This window comes from Hypanus sabinus, assembly GCF_030144855.1.
Source record: "Hypanus sabinus isolate sHypSab1 chromosome 24 unlocalized genomic scaffold, sHypSab1.hap1 SUPER_24_unloc_26, whole genome shotgun sequence".
NCBI lineage: Eukaryota > Metazoa > Chordata > Chondrichthyes > Myliobatiformes > Dasyatidae > Hypanus > Hypanus sabinus.
Window position 1 is genome coordinate 388528 of NW_026778940.1, and position 19466 is coordinate 407993.

Consider the following 19466-nt stretch of genomic DNA (forward strand, 5'->3'; position numbering starts at 1 on the left):
CCCCTTCACTCCGGACCAGCCCTCCTCTCATCACTCTGCAGGGACAGCTCCTACCCCATCACTCCGGACCAGACCTCCTCTCATCACTCTGCAGGGACAGCTCCTACTCCTTCACTCCGGACCAGCCCTCCTCTTACCACTATGCAGGGACAGCTCCTGCCCCTTCACTCCGGACCAGCCCTCCTCTCATCACTCTGCAGGGACAGCTCCTACCCCTTCACTCCGGACCAGCCCTCCGCTCATCACTCTGCAGGGACAGCTCCTACCCCTTCACTCCGGACCAGCCCTCCGCTCATCACTCTGCAGGGACAGCTCCTACCCCTTCACTCCGGACCAGCCCTCCTCTCATCACTCTGCAGGGACAGCTCCTACCTCTTCACTCCGGACCAGCCCTCCTCTCACCAGTCTGCAGGGACAGCTCCTACCCCTTCACTCCGGACCAGCCCTCCTCCCATCACTCTGCAGGGACAGCTCCTACCGTTTCACTCCGGACCAGCCCTCCTCCCATCACTCTGCAGGGACAGCTCCTACCACTTCACTCCGGACCAGCCCTCCTCTCACCACTCTGCAGGGACAGCTCCGACAACTTCACTCCGGACCAGCCCTCCTCCCATCACTCTGGAGGGACAGCTCCCACCCCTTCACTCCGGACCAGCCCTCCTCTCATCACTCTGCAGGGACAGCTCCTACACCTTCACTCCGGACCAGCCCTCCTCTCATCACTCTGCAGGGACAGCTCCTACCCCTACACTCCGGACCAGCCCTCCTCTCACCACCCTGCAGGGACAGCTCCTACCCCTTCACTCCGGACCAGCCCTCATCTCATCACTCTGCAGGGACAGCTCCTACCCCATCACTCCGGGCCAGCCCTCCTCTCATCACTCTGCAGGGACAGCTCCTACCCCTTCACTCCGGACCAGCCCTCCTCTTACCACTATGCAGGGACAGCTCCTGCCCCTTCACTCCGGACCAGCCCTCCTCTCATCACTCTGCAGGGACAGCTCCTACCCCTTCACTCCGGACAAGCCCTCCGCTCATCACTCTGCAGGGACAGCTCCTACCCCTTCACTCCGGACCAGCCCTCCTCTCATCACTCTGCAGGGACAGCTCCTACCCCTTCACTCCGGACCAGCCCTCCTCTCATCACTCTGCAAGGTCAGCTCCTACCCCTTCACTCCGGACCATCCCTCTTCAGGGACAGCTCCTACCCGTTCACTCCGGACCAACCCTCCTCTCTTCACTCTGCAGGGACAGCACCTACCCCTTCACTCCGGACCAGCCTTCCGCTCATCACTCTGCAGGGACAGCTCCTACCCCTTCACTCCGGACCAGCCCTCCTCTCATCACTCTGCAAGGTCAGCTCCTACCCCTTCACTCCGGACCATCCCTCTTCAGGGACAGCTCCTACCCCTTCACTCCGGACCAACCCTCCTCTCATCACTCTGCAAGGTCAGCTCCTACCCCTTCACTCCGGACCATCCCTCTTCAGGGACAGCTCCTGCCCCTTCACTCCGGACCAGCCCTCCTCTCACCACTCTGCAGGGACAGCTCCTACCCCTTCACTCCGGACCAGCCCTCCTCTCATCACTCTGCAGGGACAGCTCCTACCTCTTCACTCCGGACCAGCCCTCCTCTCATCACTCTGCAGGAACAGCTCCTACCCCTTCACTCCAGACCAACCCTCCTCTCATCCCTCTTCAGGGACAGCTCCTACCCCTTCACTCTGGACCAGCCCTCCTCTCATCAGTCTGCAGGGACAACTCCTACCCCTTCACTCCGGACCAGCCCTCCTCTCACCACTCTGCAGGGACAGCTCCTACAACTTCACTCCGGACCAGCCCTCCTCTCATCAGTCTGCAGGGACAGCTCCTATCCCTTCACTCCGGACCAGCCCTCCTCTCATCACTCTGCAGTGACAGCTCCTACCCCTTCACTCCGGACCAGCCCTCCTCTCACCACTCTGCAGGGACAGCTCCTACAACTTCACTCCGGACCAGCCCTCCTCTCATCAGTCTGCAGGGACAGCTCCTATCCCTTCACTCCGGACCAGCCCTCCTATCACAACTCTGCAGGGACAGCTCCCACCCCTTCACTCCGGACCAGCCCTCTTCTCATCACTCTGCAGGGACAGCTCCTACCCCTTCACTCCGGACCAGCCCTCCTCTCATCACTAGGCAGGGACAGCTCCTGCCCCTTCACTCTGGACCAGCCCTCCTCTCACCACTCTGCAGGGACAGCTCCTACCCCTTCACTCCGGACCAGCCCTCTTCCCACCACTCTGCAGGGACAGCTCCTACCCCTTCACTCCGGACCAGCCCACCTCTCACCACTCTGCAGGGACAGCTCCTACCCCTTCCCTCCGGACCAGCCCTCCTCTCCCCACTCTGCAGGGACAGCTCCTACCCCTTCACTCCGGACCAGCCCTCCTCTCATCACTCTGCAGGGACAGCTCCTACCCCTTCACTCCGGACCAGCCCTCCTCTCCCCACTCTGCAGGGACAGCTCCTACCCCTTCACTCCGGACCAGCCCTCCTCTCATCACTCTGCAGGGACAGCTCCTACCCCTTCACTCCGGACCAGCCCTCCTCTCATCACTCCGCAGGGACAGCTCCTACCCCTTCACTCCGGACCAGCCCTCCTCTCATCACTGTGCAGGGACAGCTCCTACCCCTTCACTCCGGACCAGCCCTCCTCTCATCACTCTGCAGGGACAGCTCCTACCCCTTCACTCCGGACCAGCCCTCCTCTCATCACTCTGCAGGGACAGCTCCTGCCCCTTCACTCCGGACCAGCCCTCCTCTCATCACTCTGCAGGGACAGCTCCTACCCCTTCACTCCGGACCAGCCCTCCTCTCATCACTCTGCAGGGACAGCTCCTACCCCTTCACTCCGGACCAGCCCTCCTATCACCACTCTGCAGGGACAGCTCCTACCCCTTCACTCCGGACCAGCCCTCCTCTCATCACTCTGCAGGGACAGCTCCTACCCCTTCACTCCGGACCAGCCCTCCTCTCATCACTCTGCAGGGACAGCTCCCACCCCTTCACTCCGGACCAGCCCTCCTCTCATCACTCTGCAGGGACAGCTCCTATCCCTTCACTCCGGACCAGCCCTCCTCTCATCACTCTGCAGGGACAGCTCCTACCCCTTCACTCCGGACCAGCCCTCCTCTCATCACTCTGCAGGGACAGCTCCTAACCCTTCACTCCGGACCAGCCCTCCTCTCATCACTCTGCAGGGACAGCTCCTACCCATTCACTCCGGACCAGCCCTCCTCCCATCACTCTGCAGGGAGAGCTCCTACCACTTCACTCCGGACGAGCCCTCCTCTCATCACTCCGGAGGGACAGCTCCTACCCCTTCACTCCGGACCAGCCCTCCTCTCATCACTCCGGAGGGACAGCTCCTACCCCTTCACTCCGGACCAGCCCTCCGCTCATCACCCTGCAGGGACAGCTCCTACCCCTTCACTCCGGACCAGCCCTCCGCTCATCACTCTGCAGGGACAGCTCCTACCCCTTCACTCCGGACAAGCCCTCCTCTCATCACTCTGCAGGGACAGCTCCTACCCCTTCACTCCGGACCAGGCCTCTGCTCATCACTCTGCAGGGACAGCTCCTACCCCTTCACTCCGGACCAGCCCTTCTCTCATCACTCTGCAGGAACAGCTCCTACCCCTTCACTCCTGACCAGCCCTCCTCTCATCACTCTGCAGGGACAGCTCCTACCCCTTCACTCCGGACCAACCCTCCTCTCAGCACTCTGCAGGGACAGCTCCTACCCCTTCACTCCGGACCAGCCCTCCTCTCATCACTGTGCAGGGACAGCTCCCACCCCTTCACTCCGGACCAGCCCTCCTCTTACCACTCTGCAGCGAGAGCTCCTACCCCTTCACTCCGGACCAGCCCTCCTCTCACCACTCTGCAGGGACAGCTCCTACCCCTTCACTCTGGACCAGCCCTCCTCTCATCAGTCTGCAGGGACAGCTCCTACCTCTTCACTCCGGACCAGCCCTCCTCTCACCACCCTGCAGGGACAGCTCCTACCCCTTCACTCTGGACCAGCCCTCCTCTCATCACTCTGCAGGGACAGCTCCTACCCCTTCACTCTGGACCAGCCCTCCTCTCATCACTCTGCAGGGACAGCTCCTACCCCTTCACTCCGGACCAGCCCTCCTCTCATCCCTCTGCAGTGACAGCTCCTACCCCTTCACTCCGGACCAGTCCTCCTCTCACCACTCTGCAGGGACAGCTCCTACCCCTTCACTCCGGACCAGCTCTCCTCTCATCACTCTGCAGGGACAGCTCCTACCCCTTCTCTCCGGACCAGCCCTCCTCTCCCCACTCTGCAGGGACAGATCCTACCCCTTCACTCCGGACCAGCTCTCCTCTCATCACTCTGCAGGGACAGCTCCTACCCCTTCACTCTGGACCAGCCCTCCTCTCCACTCTGCAGGGACAGCTCCTACCCCTTCACTCCGGACCAGCCCTCCTCTCACCACTCTGCAGGGACAGCTCCTACCCCTTCACTCCGGACCAGCCCTCCTCTCACCACTCTGCAGGGACAGCTCCTACCCCTTCACTCCGGACCAGCCCTCCTCTCATCACTCTGCAGGGACAGCTCCTGCCCCTTCACTCCGGACCAGCCCTCCTCTCACCACTCTGCAGGGACAGCTCCTACCCCTTCACTCCGCACCAGCCCTCCTCTCATCACTCTGCAGGGACAACACCTACCCCTTCACTCCGGACCAGCCCTCATCTCATCACTCTGCAGCGAGAGCTCCTACCCCTTCACTCCGGACCAGCCATCCTCTCATCACTCTGCAGGGACAGCTCCTACCCCTTCACTCCGGACCAGCCCTCCTCCCATCACTCTGCAGTGACAGCTCCTACCACTTCACTCCAGACCAGCCCTCCTCTCCCCACTCTGCAGGGACAGCTCCTACCCCTTCACTCCGGACCAGCCCTCCTCTCATCACTCTGCAGGGACAGCTCCTACCCCTTCACTCCGGACCAGCCCTCCTCTCATCACTCTGCAGGGACAGCTCCTACCCCTTCACTCCAGACCAGCCCTCCTCTCACCACTCTGCAGGGACAGCTCCTACCCCTTCACTCCGGACCAGCCCTCCTCTCATCACTCTGCAGGGACAGCTCCTACCCCTTCACTCCTGACCAGCCCTCCTCTCATCACTCTGCAGGGACAGCTCCTACCCCTTCACTCCGGACCAGCCCTCCTCTCATCACCCTGCAGGGACAGCTCCTAACCCTTCACTCCGGACCAGCCCTCCTCTCATCACTCTGCAGGGACAGCTCCTACCCATTCACTCCGGACCAGCCCTCCTCTCATCACTCTGCAGGGACAGCTCCTACCCCTTCACTCCGGACCAGCCCTCCTCTCACCACTCTGCAGCGAGAGCTCCTACCCCTTCACTCCGGACCAGCCCTTCTCTCATTACTCTGCAGGGACAGCTCCTACCCCTTCACTCCGGACCAGCCCTCCTCTCACCAGTCTGCAGCGAGAGTTCCTACCCCTTCACTCCGGACCAGCCCTCCTCTCATCACTCTGCAGGGACAGCTCCTACCCCGTCACTCCGGACCAGCCCTCCTCTCATCACTCTGCAGGGACAGCTCCTACCCCTTCACTCCGGACCATCCCTCCTCTCACCACTCTGCAGGGACAGCTCCTACCCCTTCACTCCGGACCAGCCCTCCTCTCATCACTCTGCAGGGACAGCTCCTACCCATTCACTCCGGACCAGCCCTCCTCAGGGACAGCTCCTACCCCTTCACTCCGGACCAGCCCTCCTCTCATCACTCTGCAGGGACAGCTCCTACCCCTTCACTCCGGACCAGCCCTCCTCAGGGACAGCTCCTACCCCTTCACTCCTGACCAGCCCTCCTCTCACCACTCTGCAGGGACAGCTCCTACCCCTTCACTCCGGACCAGCCCTCCTCTCACCACTCTGCAGCGAGAGCTCCTACCCCTTCACTCTGGACCAGCCCTCCTCTCCCCACTCTGCAGGGACAGCTCCTACCCCTTCACTCCGGACCAGCCCTCCTCTCACCACTCTGCAGGGACAGCTCCTACCCCTTCACTCCAGACCAGCCCTCCTCTCACCACTCTGCAGGGACAGCTCCTACCCCTTCACTCCGGACCAGCCCTCCTCTCATCACTCTGCAGGGACAGCTCCTACCCCTTCACTCCAGACCAGCCCTCCTCTCACCACTCTGCAGGGACAGCTCCTACCCCTTCACTCCGGACCAGCCCTCCTCTCACCACTCTGCAGGGACAGCTCCTACCCCTTCACTCCTGACCAGCCCTCCTCTCATCACTCTGCAGGGACAGCTCCTACCCCTTCACTCCGGACCAGCCCTCCTCTCATCACCCTGCAGGGACAGCTCCTACCCCTTCACTCCGGACCAGCCCTCCTCTCATCACTCTGCAGGGACAGCTCCTACCCCTTCACTCCGGACCATCCCTCCTCTCATCACTCTGCAGGGACAGCTCCCACCCCTTCACTCCGGACCAGCCCTCCTCTCACCACTCTGCAGGGACAGCTCCTACCCCTTCACTCCGGACCAGCCCTCCTCTCATCACTCTACAGGGACAGCTCCTACCCCTTCACTCCGGACCAGCCCTCCTCCCATCACTCTGGAGGGACAGCTCCTACCCCTTCACTCCGGACCAGCCCTCCTCTCATCACTCCGGAGGGACAGCTCCTACAACTTCACTCCGGACCAGCCCTCCTCTCACCACTCTGCAGGGACAGCTCCTACCCCTTCACTCCGGACCAGCCCTCCTCTCACCACTCTGCAGGGACAGCTCCTACCCCTTCACTCCGGACCAGCCCTCCTCTCATCACTCTGCAGGGACAGCTCCTACCCCTTCATTCCGGACCAGCCCTCCTCTCATCACTCTGCAGGGACAGCTCCTACCCCTTCACTCCGGACCAGCCCTCCTCTCATCACTCCGGAGGGACAGCTCCTACCCCTTCACTCCGGACCAGCCCTCATCTCATCACTCTGCAGGGACAGCTCCTACCCCTTCACTCCGGACCAGCCCTCCTCCCATCACTCTGCAGGGACAGCTCCTACCCCTTCACTCCGGACCAGCCCTCCTCTCATCCCTCTGGAGGGACAGCTCCTACCCCTTCACTCCGGACCAGCCCTCCTCTCACCACTCTGCAGGGACAGCTCCTACCCCTTCACTCCGGACCAGCCCTCCTCTCATCACTCTACAGGGACAGCTCCTTCCCCTTCACTCCGGACCAGCCCTCCTCCCATCACTCTGGAGGGACAGCTCCTACCCCTTCACTCCAGACCAGCCCTCCTCTCCCCACTCTGCAGGGACAGCTCCTACCCCTTCACTCCGGACCAGCCCTCCTCTCATCACTCCGGAGGGACAGCTCCTACAACTTCACTCCGGACCAGCCCTCCTCTCACCACTCTGCAGGGACAGCTCCTACCCCTTCACTCCGGACCAGCCCTCCTCTCATCACTCTGCAGGGACAGCTCCCACCCCTTCACTCCGGACCAGCCCTCCTCTCACCACTCTGCAGGGACAGCTCCCACCCCTTCACTCCAGATCAGCCCTCCTCTCACCACTCTGCAGGGACAGCTCCTACCCCTTCACTCCGGACCAGCCCTCCTCTCATCTCTCCGGAGGGACAGCTCCTACCCCTTCACTCCGGACCAGCCCTCATCTCATCACTCTGCAAGGACAGCTCCTACCCCTTCACTCCGGATTAGCCCTCCTCTCATCACTCTGCAAGGACAGCTCCTACCCCTTCACTCCGGACCAGCCCTCATCTCATCACTCTGCAGGGACAGCTCCTACCCCTTCACTCCGGACCAGCCCTCCTCCCATCACTCTGCAGGGACAGCTCCTACCCCTTCACTCCGGACCAGCCCTCCTCTCATCCCTCTGGAGGGACAGCTCCTACCCCTTCACTCCGGACCAGCCCTCCTCTCACCACTCTGCAGGGACAGCTCCTACCCCTTCACTCCGGACCAGCCCTCCTCTCATCACTCTACAGGGACAGCTCCTACCCCTTCACTCCGGACCAGCCCTCCTCCCATCACTCTACAGGGACAGCTCCTACCCCTTCACTCCGGACCAGCCCTCCTCCCATCACTCTGGAGGGACAGCTCCTACCCCTTCACTCCGGACCAGCCCTCCTCTCATCACTCTGCAGGGACAGCTCCTGCCCCTTCAATCCGGACCAGCCCTCCTCTCATCACTCTGCAGGGACAGCTCCTACCCCTTCACTCCGGACCAGCCCTCCTCTCATCACTCTGCAGGGACAGCTCCTACCCCTTCACTCCGGACCATCCCTCCTCTCACCACTCTGCAGGGACAGCTCCTACCCCTTCACTCCGGACCAGCCCTCCTCTCATCACTCTGCAGGGACAGTTCCTACCCCTTCACTCCGGACCAGCCCTCCTCTCATCACTCTGCAGGGACAGTTCCTACCCCTTCACTCCGGACCAGCCCTCCTCTCACCACTCTGCAGGGACAGTTCCTACCCCTTCACTCCGGACCAGCCCTCCTCTCATCACTCTGCAGGGACAGCTCCTACCCCTTCACTCCGGACCAGCCCTCCTCCCATCACTCTGCAGGGACAGCTCCTACCCCTTCACTCCGGACCAGCCCTCCTCTCATCCCTCTGGAGGGACAGCTCCTACCCCTTCACTCCGGACCAGCCCTCCTCTCACCACTCTGCAGGGACAGCTCCTACCCCTTCACTCCGGACCAGCCCTCCTCTCATCACTCTACAGGGACAGCTCCTACCCCTTCACTCCGGACCAGCCCTCCTCCCATCACTCTGGAGGGACAGCTCCTACCCCTTCACTCCGGACCAGCCCTCCTCTCATCACTCCGGAGGGACAGCTCCTACAACTTCACTCCGGACCAGCCCTCCTCTCACCACTCTGCAGGGACAGCTCCTACCCCTTCACTCCGGACCAGCCCTCCTCTCATCACTCTGCAGGGACAGTTCCTACCCCTTCACTCCGGACCAGCCCTCCTCCCATCACTCTGCAGGGACAGCTCCTACCCCTTCACTCCGGACCAGCCCTCCTCTCATCACTCTGGAGGGACAGCTCCTACCCCTTCACTCCGGACCAGCCCTCCTCTCATCACTCTGCAGGGACAGCTCCTACCCCTTCACTCCGGACCAGCCCTCCTCTCATCACTCTGCAGGGACAGCTCCTACCCCTTCACTCCGGACCAGCCCTCCTCTCATCCCTCTGGAGGGACAGCTCCTACCCCTTCACTCCGGACCAGCCCTCCTCTCATCACTCTGCAGGGACAGCTCCTACCCCTTCACTCCTGACCAGCCCTCCTCTCATCACTCTGCAGGGACAGTTCCTACCCCTTCACTCCGGACCAGCCCTCCTCCCATCACTCTGCAGGGACAGCTCCTACCCCTTCACTCCGGACCAGCCCTCCTCTCATCACTCTGGAGGGACAGCTCCTACCCCTTCACTCCGGACCAGCCCTCCTCTCATCACTCTGCAGGGACAGCTCCTACCCCTTCACTCCGGACCAGCCCTCCTCTCATCACTCTGCAGGGACAGCTCCTACCCCTTCACTCCGGACCAGCCCTCCTCTCATCACTATGCAGGGACAGCTCCTACCCCTTCACTCCGGACCAGCCCTCCTCTCATCACTCTGCAGGGACAGCTCCTACCCCTACACTCCGGACCAGCCCTCCTCTCATCACTCTGGAGGGACAGCTCCTACCCCTTCACTCCGGACCAGCCCTCCTCTCATCACTCTGCAGGGACAGCTCCTACCCCTTCACTCCGGACCAGCCCTCCTCTCATCACTCTGCAGGGACAGCTCCTACCCCTTCACTCCGGACCAGCCCTCCTCTCATCACTCTGCAGGGACAGCTCCTACCCCTTCACTCCGGACCAGCCCTCCTCTCATCACTCTGCAGGGACTGCTCCTACCCCTTCACTCCGGACCAGCCCTCCTCCCATCACTCTGCAGGGACAGCTCCTACCCCTTCACTCCGGACCAGCCCTCCTCTCATCCCTCTGGAGGGACAGCTCCTACCCCTTCACTCCGGACCAGCCCTCCTCTCATCACCCTGCAGGGACAGCTCCTACCCCTTCACTCCGGACCAGCTCTCCTCTCATCACTCTGCAGGGACAGCTCCTACCCCTTCACTCCGGACCAGCCCTCCTCTCATCCCTCTGGAGGGACAGCTCCTACCCCTTCACTCCGGACCAGCCCTCCTCTCATCCCTCTGGAGGGACAGCTCCTACCCCTTCCCTCCGGACCAGCCCTCCTCTCATCCCTCTGGAGGGACAGCTCCTACCCCTTCACTCCGGACCAGCCCTCCTCTCATCACTCTGCAGGGACAGCTCCTACCCCTTCACTCCGGACCAGCCCTCCTCCCATCACTCTGCAGGGACAGCTCCTACCCCTTCACTCCGGACCAGCCCTCCTCTCATCCCTCTGGAGGGACAGCTCCTACCCCTTCACTCCGGACCAGCCCTCCTCTCATCCCTCTGGAGGGACAGCTCCTACCCCTTCACTCCGGACCAGCCCTCCTCTCATCCCTCTGGAGGGACAGCTCCTACCCCTTCACTCCGGACCAGCGCTCCTCTCATCACCCTGCAGGGACAGCTCCTACCCCTTCACTCCGGACCAGCCCTCCTCTCATCCCTCTGGAGGGACAGCTCCTACCCCTTCACTCCGGACCAGCCCTCCTCTCATCCCTCTGGAGGGACAGCTCCTACCCCTTCACTCCGGACCAGCCCTCCTCTCACCACTCTGCAGGGACAGCTCCTACCCCTTCACTCCGGACCAGCCCTCCTCTCATCACTCTACAGGGACAGCTCCTACCCCTTCACTCCGGACCAGCCCTCCTCCCATCACTCTGGAGGGACAGCTCCTACCCCTTCACTCCGGACCAGCCCTCCTCTCATCACTCCGGAGGGACAGCTCCTACAACTTCACTCCGGACCAGCCCTCCTCTCACCACTCTGCAGGGACAGCTCCTACCCCTTCACTCCGGACCAGCCCTCCTCTCATCACTCTGCAGGGACAGTTCCTACCCCTTCACTCCGGACCAGCCCTCCTCCCATCACTCTGCAGGGACAGCTCCTACCCCTTCACTCCGGACCAGCCCTCCTCTCATCACTCTGGAGGGACAGCTCCTACCCCTTCACTCCGGACCAGCCCTCCTCTCATCACTCTGCAGGGACAGCTCCTACCCCTTCACTCCGGACCAGCCCTCCTCTCATCACTCTGCAGGGACAGCTCCTACCCCTTCACTCCGGACCAGCCCTCCTCTCATCCCTCTGGAGGGACAGCTCCTACCCCTTCACTCCGGACCAGCCCTCCTCTCATCACTCTGCAGGGACAGCTCCTACCCCTTCACTCCTGACCAGCCCTCCTCTCATCACTCTGCAGGGACAGTTCCTACCCCTTCACTCCGGACCAGCCCTCCTCCCATCACTCTGCAGGGACAGCTCCTACCCCTTCACTCCGGACCAGCCCTCCTCTCATCACTCTGGAGGGACAGCTCCTACCCCTTCACTCCGGACCAGCCCTCCTCTCATCACTCTGCAGGGACAGCTCCTACCCCTTCACTCCGGACCAGCCCTCCTCTCATCACTCTGCAGGGACAGCTCCTACCCCTTCACTCCGGACCAGCCCTCCTCTCATCACTATGCAGGGACAGCTCCTACCCCTTCACTCCGGACCAGCCCTCCTCTCATCACTCTGCAGGGACAGCTCCTACCCCTACACTCCGGACCAGCCCTCCTCTCATCACTCTGGAGGGACAGCTCCTACCCCTTCACTCCGGACCAGCCCTCCTCTCATCACTCTGCAGGGACAGCTCCTACCCCTTCACTCCGGACCAGCCCTCCTCTCATCACTCTGCAGGGACAGCTCCTACCCCTTCACTCCGGACCAGCCCTCCTCTCATCACTCTGCAGGGACAGCTCCTACCCCTTCACTCCGGACCAGCCCTCCTCTCATCACTCTGCAGGGACTGCTCCTACCCCTTCACTCCGGACCAGCCCTCCTCCCATCACTCTGCAGGGACAGCTCCTACCCCTTCACTCCGGACCAGCCCTCCTCTCATCCCTCTGGAGGGACAGCTCCTACCCCTTCACTCCGGACCAGCCCTCCTCTCATCACCCTGCAGGGACAGCTCCTACCCCTTCACTCCGGACCAGCTCTCCTCTCATCACTCTGCAGGGACAGCTCCTACCCCTTCACTCCGGACCAGCCCTCCTCTCATCCCTCTGGAGGGACAGCTCCTACCCCTTCACTCCGGACCAGCCCTCCTCTCATCCCTCTGGAGGGACAGCTCCTACCCCTTCCCTCCGGACCAGCCCTCCTCTCATCCCTCTGGAGGGACAGCTCCTACCCCTTCACTCCGGACCAGCCCTCCTCTCATCACTCTGCAGGGACAGCTCCTACCCCTTCACTCCGGACCAGCCCTCCTCCCATCACTCTGCAGGGACAGCTCCTACCCCTTCACTCCGGACCAGCCCTCCTCTCATCCCTCTGGAGGGACAGCTCCTACCCCTTCACTCCGGACCAGCCCTCCTCTCATCCCTCTGGAGGGACAGCTCCTACCCCTTCACTCCGGACCAGCCCTCCTCTCATCCCTCTGGAGGGACAGCTCCTACCCCTTCACTCCGGACCAGCGCTCCTCTCATCACCCTGCAGGGACAGCTCCTACCCCTTCACTCCGGACCAGCCCTCCTCTCATCCCTCTGGAGGGACAGCTCCTACCCCTTCACTCCGGACCAGCCCTCCTCTCATCCCTCTGGAGGGACAGCTCCTACCCCTTCACTCTGGACCAGCCCTCCTCTCATCACTCTGCAGGGACAGCTCCTACCCCTTCACTCCGGACCAGCCCTCCTCTCATCACTCTGGAGGGACAGCTCCTACCCCTTCACTCCGGACCAGCCCTCCTCTCATCACTCCGGAGGGACAGCTCCTACCCCTTCACTCCGGACCAGCCCTCCTCTCATCACTCTGTAGGGACAGCTCCTACCCCTTCACTCCGGACCAGCCCTCCTCTCATCACTCTGCAGGGACAGCTCCTACCCCTTCACTCCGGACCAGCCCTCCTCTCACCACTCTGCAGGGACAGCTCCTACCCCTTTACTCCGGACCAGCCCTCCTCTCACCAGTCTGCAGGGACAGCTCCTACCCCTTCACTCCGGACCAGCCCTCCTCTCATCACTCTGGAGGGACAGCTCCTACCCCTTCACTCCGGACCAGCCCTCCTCTCATCACTCTGGAGGGACAGCTCCTACCCCTTCACTCCGGACCAGCCCTCCTCTCATCACTCTGCAGGGACAGCTCCTACCCCTTCACTCCGGACCAGCCCTCCTCTCATCACTCCGGAGGGACAGCTCCTACCCCTTCACTCCGGACCAGCCCTCCTCTCATCACTCTGCAGGGACAGCTCCTACCCCTTCACTCCGGACCAGCCCTCCTCTCATCACTCTGCAGGGACAGCTCCTACCCCTTTACTCCGGACCAGCCCTCCTCTCACCAGTCTGCAGGGACAGCTCCTACCCCTTCACTCCGGACCAGCCCTCCTCTCATCACTCTGGAGGGACAGCTCCTACCCCTTCACTCCGGACCAGCCCTCCTCTCATCACTCTGGAGGGACAGCTCCTACCCCTTCACTCCGGACCAGCCCTCCTCTCATCACTCTGCAGGGACAGCTCCTACCCCTTCACTCCGGACCAGCCCTCCTCTCATCACTCCGGAGGGACAGCTCCTACCCCTTCACTCCGGACCAGCCCTCCTCTCATCCCTCTGGAGGGACAGCTCCTTCCCTCCTGCACACTGAAGTGCTGCCACCAAACAGCTTGTTTAATGAAACGTCAGTGTTGTTGGACCCAGTCCTCCTCCTCCCTCCTCCTCCTCCTCCCTCTCCCTCCTCCTCCTCCTCCTCCCTCTCCCTCCACTCACCGACTCTCTGGAGCCGCCGCCTCTGTCACAGGCCGCAGACCGCTGAGCATGCGCGTTCGGCCCTGTGCGGACGGACCGGACCGCTTTCCTTCGCGCTGTGCATGCTGGTCCCGATCGCCCGCCATTCGGAGGAGCAGCGAGATCTGATCGGCGATGGGAGCGCGGACTGGGCAGCGCACAGGTTATGTCCTGTCGCTCCTCCACCTTTTTCTTCTGGTGTCTTTCCCTCCTTTTCAGTCCTGAAGAAGTGTCGCGGCCCGAAACGTCCACTATTTCCACTGATATTTTGTGTCTGTTGCATCTGTAGACTTTTTGATCTTTATGATTTTCTGCGCCTCATCAGGTAACAGTAACAGAAGACATCTTTAGTAAATTAGCAGCACCCCACGGGAACTGACAAATGTCCCCACTAACTGAAGAATTGAACAACTCTTGTTCAAAGTTCAATCTAAATTTATTTTCAAAGGGTGTTACCATATACCGTAAAACTAGATGATACAGCCAGCCATGAATTCAACAGATTCATGAGAGTCTGGCTAAAGAAATTCCTGCTTGTCTCTGTTCTAAACAGACACCCCTCTTTTCTGATGCCGTGCCCTCTGGTATTAGAATCACCCTCTAAAAAAACCTTTCCGCATTCACTCCATCTTGGCCTTTCAAAGCCTGAGATACATTTTCTTGCAGGCATTTACAGGAAAAGAATACAGGAGAATTTTTGAAAAACTTTAAAGACTGATAAACAACTAATATGCAAAATGAGACAAATGGCGCTAATAGAAATTACACTGAAAGGTGAGTTGTAAAGAGCCCTTTAAAGTGAGTATGTACAACATGGAACCATTCCTAACACAGCAGTCGGCATGAGTTTGGACCAATTCCATCGTCCTCTGTCAGGCGTCCCTGCCGAATGCTTGAGTGAATTCCAGGTGCTCTGGTTTCCTTCCACAGTTCAAAGCCGTCCGGGTACGTTAATTAGTCATTGTAATTTGTCCCGTGATGAGATTGGAGTTAATTGCGTTTGTGGGATGGGGGCGGGGAGTGCTGGGACCACGTGGCGCGGGAGTTTACACTGTTCTAAATCACCGAATAAATTAATAATCCGCTTTGCATTGAGGTGAGTGAAGTTATCCATGCTGGTTCAGGATCCTGATGGTTGAACTATTTCTGAACCTGTCAGTGTGCAACCTAATTGATGCACCATCAATAACTCTAAGAGACTGGAAATGGACGATAGGCTTTTATTAACAGCAAAAAGGGAGCACGGCATGTGGGAGACTGAGGGAGGAGCAGTGCCCCCGATCACCTTTATACAGGGGTCTGTAGGAGGAGCCACAGCAGCAGTCAGCAGAGGGAGGGGGGCATGTCTAGACAGGTTTACATGGTCTTGTCCATCTGGGTGACTGAGGGAGTTCAGGGTCTATAGGAGGAGCCACAGGAGCAGTCAGCGGGGGGGGGGGGGGGCATGTCTAGACAGGTTTACATGGTCTTGTCCATCTGGGAGACTGAGGGAGTTCAGGGTCTGTAGGAGGAGCCACAGGAGCAGTCAGCAGAGGGAGGGGGGCATGTCTAGACAGGTTTACATGGTCTTGTCCATCTGGGAGACTGAGGGAGTTCAGGGTCTGTAGGAGGAGCCACAGGAGCAGTCAGCAGAGGGAGGGGGGCATGTCTAGACAGGTTTACATGGTCTTGTCCATCTGGGAGACTGAGGGAGTTCAGGGTCTGTAGGAGGAGCCACAGGAGCAGTCAGCAGAGGGGGGGGGGGGGGCATGTCTAGACAGGTTTACATGGTCCTGTCCATCTCGGAGACTGAGGGAGTTCAGGGTCTGTAGGAGGAGCCACAGGAGCCGTCAGCAGAGGGGGGGGGCATGTCTAGACAGGTTTACATGGTCCTGTCCATCTCGGAGACTGAGGGAGTTCAGGGTCTGTAGGAGGAGCCACAGGAGCAGTCAGCAGAGGGAGGGGGGCATGTCTAGACAGGTTTACATGGTCCTGTCCATCTGGGAGACTGAGGGAGTTCAGGGTCTGTGGGAGGAGCCAGAGGAGCAGTCAACAGAGGGGGGGGGGGCATGTCTAGACAGGTTTACATGGTTTACCACACTAACACTTTCGTGCCTCCTACCCAACAGTAGTAGTGAAAGAGTGCCTGGATGCTGGAGGGATGCAGAACAGAGGTATAATTCAGGGTACATGAACATTGTAGAGTCACAGCTTTGAAGAAGGCATTTGTCACACTGCCCTTCATCAGCCAGGGCACCGAGTGCAGGGGTTGGGACGTTACGTTGCCGTTGGTTGTACAAGAGGTTGGTGTTCGGTTCTGGTTCTGTTAGGATTGGAGAGGACGTTATCAGGACTCAGAGAGACTGGATAAGCTTGTACTTTTTCCCTGGAGAGGAGGAGGCTGAGAATTGAGCTCCACATAATCCCTGCCCCACCATTATTTACAGCTTAATGTTGTGTATTATTGGTTTGTGGTGTTATTATCTGTGTTGTGCGTGTGAGTTACAGATACTGGTACATATCGGTGTCGAGGACATGGGTAGGGTTAGGGTGAGGAGAAACGGGAGCTCCTGGACTGCCACGTGCCAGTGAGGGTCAGGATCTAAATGTTTGGCAGGTGAAGAGCTGGTGCAAGGGGAAGGGTTCTGATTCCTTCTGGGAAATGTATGCTCCGTACTAAAGGAACGGGTTACACCTGAACCCAGGTGGGACCAATATCCTTGTCCTTCTGGAGAGGGTTTAAGCTGATTTGGCAGGAGGGTGGCAATCATAGTGAGAGGGCTGAGGGTGGGACAGTTGGTTTACAAACAGACCTGGTGTGTAGTATGACTACAAGCAAGGACAGGCTGATGATTGGGCAACGTAGCAGTCAACGGGATGAGTTGCAGTGCAATATAGGGGTGATGCACCATCAATAACTCACTCTGAGACGTAAGGCGAGATATCGGCTTTTATTGCTGGAAGAAGGAACAAGCAGTGAGTGACCACCATACTACATCCTGGAGACTGAGAGGCCGGGCTCAGGCCTCGATCACCTTTATACCGGGGTCTGTGGGACGAGCCACAGGAGCAGACAGCAGGGGGCGTGTCCAGACAGGCACATAGTTCACCACAAGGGGCAAAATTGAAAAGGGTGATGCATACAGAACCTGTAGCACAGTTACAGATTGGCAGGTATAACGTTGCGAACATCACCGAGTTGTAGCTGAAAGATTTTAGTTGGGAGTTTAACATCCAAAGATAGACAGTGTATCAAAGGGACAAGTGGGCAGGGTCAGGGTCACACTAATGCGAGGGGGTGGCATGGCTCTGTTGGTTAAAAAAAAATGGAATCGAATCCTTAGAAAGAGATCATATAGTATTGGAAGATGCAGAATCCTTTTGGGTAGAGGTGAGAAATTCCAAGAGTAATAAGACCCCTATGGGAATTATATACTAGCTTCCAGGCAGTATCCAGGATGTGGGCTACAAATTTAAAGGGAAAAAGCATATCAAAAGGGCAATGTTATGATGGTGATGGGGGGTTTCAATGTACAGGCAGATTGGGAAAATCATGTCGGTGCAGGATCCCAAGAAGGGGAATTTGTTGATGCCTACGAGACAGCTGGTGCTTGAGCCCACTCGGGGAGAGCGTAAGGTAAAGGCAGCCTAAGGGGACCAGTGATGATGGAATTCCCCCTGCAATTCGAGGAGAAGCAGCTAAAATCAGACGTATCAATATTACTGTGGAATTATGGAGGCATGACAAAGTAGCTGGCTAAAGAGGGCGTAAGTGGGGGTGGCAGAGCAGTAGTGGCTATTTCTGGGGTGGGGGGAGCAGTTCGGATGCAGGATAGATACAACTCAAAGAAGTATTCTAAAGGCAGGATGACACAACTGTGGCTGACAAGGTAAGTCAAAGTCAACATGACAGCCAGAGAGAGGGCATGTAATAGGGCAAAAGTTAGTGGGCAGTTAGAGGATTAAAAAAAACAAAGAAAAGATAGAATATGCAGGTAAGCTCACAATAATATTAGAGGATAACAAAAGTTTTTTCAGATATATAAACAGTGTAAGTGTATATATGAGCATCTCTGAGAGAGAGAGAGAGAGAGAGAGAGAGAGAGAGAGAGAGAGAGAGAGAGATAAATATATATATAAAAGTGGATATTGCACCACTGGGAATTGATGCTGGAGAGATAGCAAACAGGGACAATGAAATAGTGGATGAACTACTCTACGTAAGTATTTTGCATCAATCTTCCCTGTGGAAGACTCTAGCAGAATGCCAGATGTTCATGTCTGAAGGGGCAGAAGTGAGTAAAGTTGTCATTCAAGGGAGAAGCTGCCTGGGGAACTGAACCAGACGGTTCTGGTTCTGAAAGAGGCTGAAAGGGTACTGGTTCTGAAAGAGGTGGCTGAAAGGGTTCTGGTTCTGAAAGAGGCTGAAAGGGATCTGGTTCTGAAAGAGGCTGAAAGGGTTCTGGTTCTGAAAGAGGCTGAAAGGGTTCTGGGTCTGAAAGAGGCTGAAAGGGTTCTGGTTCTGAAAGAGGCTGAAAGGGTTCTGGTTCTGAAAGAGGCTGAAAGGGGTCTGGGTCTGAAAGAGGCTGAAAGGGTTCTGGTTCTGAAAGAGGCTGAAAGGGTTCTGGGTCTGAAAGAGGCTGAAAGGGTTCTGGTTCTGAAAGAGGTGGCTGAAAGGGTTCTGGTTCTGAAAGAGGCTGAAAGGGTTCTGGTTCTGAAAGAGGCTGAAAGGGTTCTGGTTCTGAAAGAGGCTGAAAGGGTTCTGGGTCTGAAAGAGGCTGAAAGGGTTCTGGTTCTGAAAGAGGCTGAAAGGGTTCTGGTTCTGAAAGAGGCAGAAAGGGTTCTGGGTCTGAAAGAGGCTGAAAGGGTTCTGGTTCTGAAAGAGGCTGAAAGGGTTCTGGTTCTGAAAGAGGCTGAAAGGGTTCTGGGTCTGAAAGAGGCTGAAAGGGTTCTGGTTCTGAAAGAGGTGGCTGAAAGGGTTCTGGGTCTGAAAGAGGCTGAAAGGGTTCTGGTTCTGAAAGAGGTGGCTGAAAGGGTTCCGGTTCTGAAAGAGGTGGCTGAAAGGGTTCCGGTTCTGAAAGAGGCTGAAAGGGTTCTGGGTCTGAAAGAGGCTGAAAGGGTTCTGGGTCTGAAAGAGGCTGAAAGGGTTCTGGTTCTGAAAGAGGCTGAAAGGGTTCTGGTTCTGAAAGAGGCTGAAAGGGTTCTGGTTCTGAAAGAGGCTGAAAGGGTCTGGTTCTGAAAGAGGCTGAAAGGGGTTCTGGGTCTGAAAGAGGCTGAAAGGGTTCTGGGTCTGAAAGAGGCTGAAAGGGTTCTGGGTCTGAAAGAGGCTGAAAGGGTTCTGGTTCTGAAAGAGGCTGAAAGGGTTCTGGTTCTGAAAGAGGCTGAAAGGGTTCTGGTTCTGAAAGAGGCTGAAAGGGTTCTGGTTCTGAAAGAGGCTGAAAGGGTTCTGGTTCTGAAAGAGGCTGAAAGGGTTTCTGGTTCTGAAGAGGCTGAAAGGGTTCTGGTTC

The 19466-nt window shown here is 58.7% G+C and overlaps 1 protein-coding gene across 1 annotated transcript in view; it reads right to left on the reverse strand.

Annotated features, from left to right (window-relative positions):
- LOC132385497 (zinc finger protein 497-like) overlaps window positions 1-13992 on the reverse strand; it is a 149949-nt gene extending 135957 nt beyond the window's left edge. The window contains exon 1 of the mRNA XM_059957610.1: window positions 13963-13992. The gene's annotated coding sequence lies outside the window, so the exon portion shown is untranslated. The remainder of the gene's footprint in view (window positions 1-13962) is intronic.
- Window positions 13993-19466: the final 5474 nt, after the last annotated feature.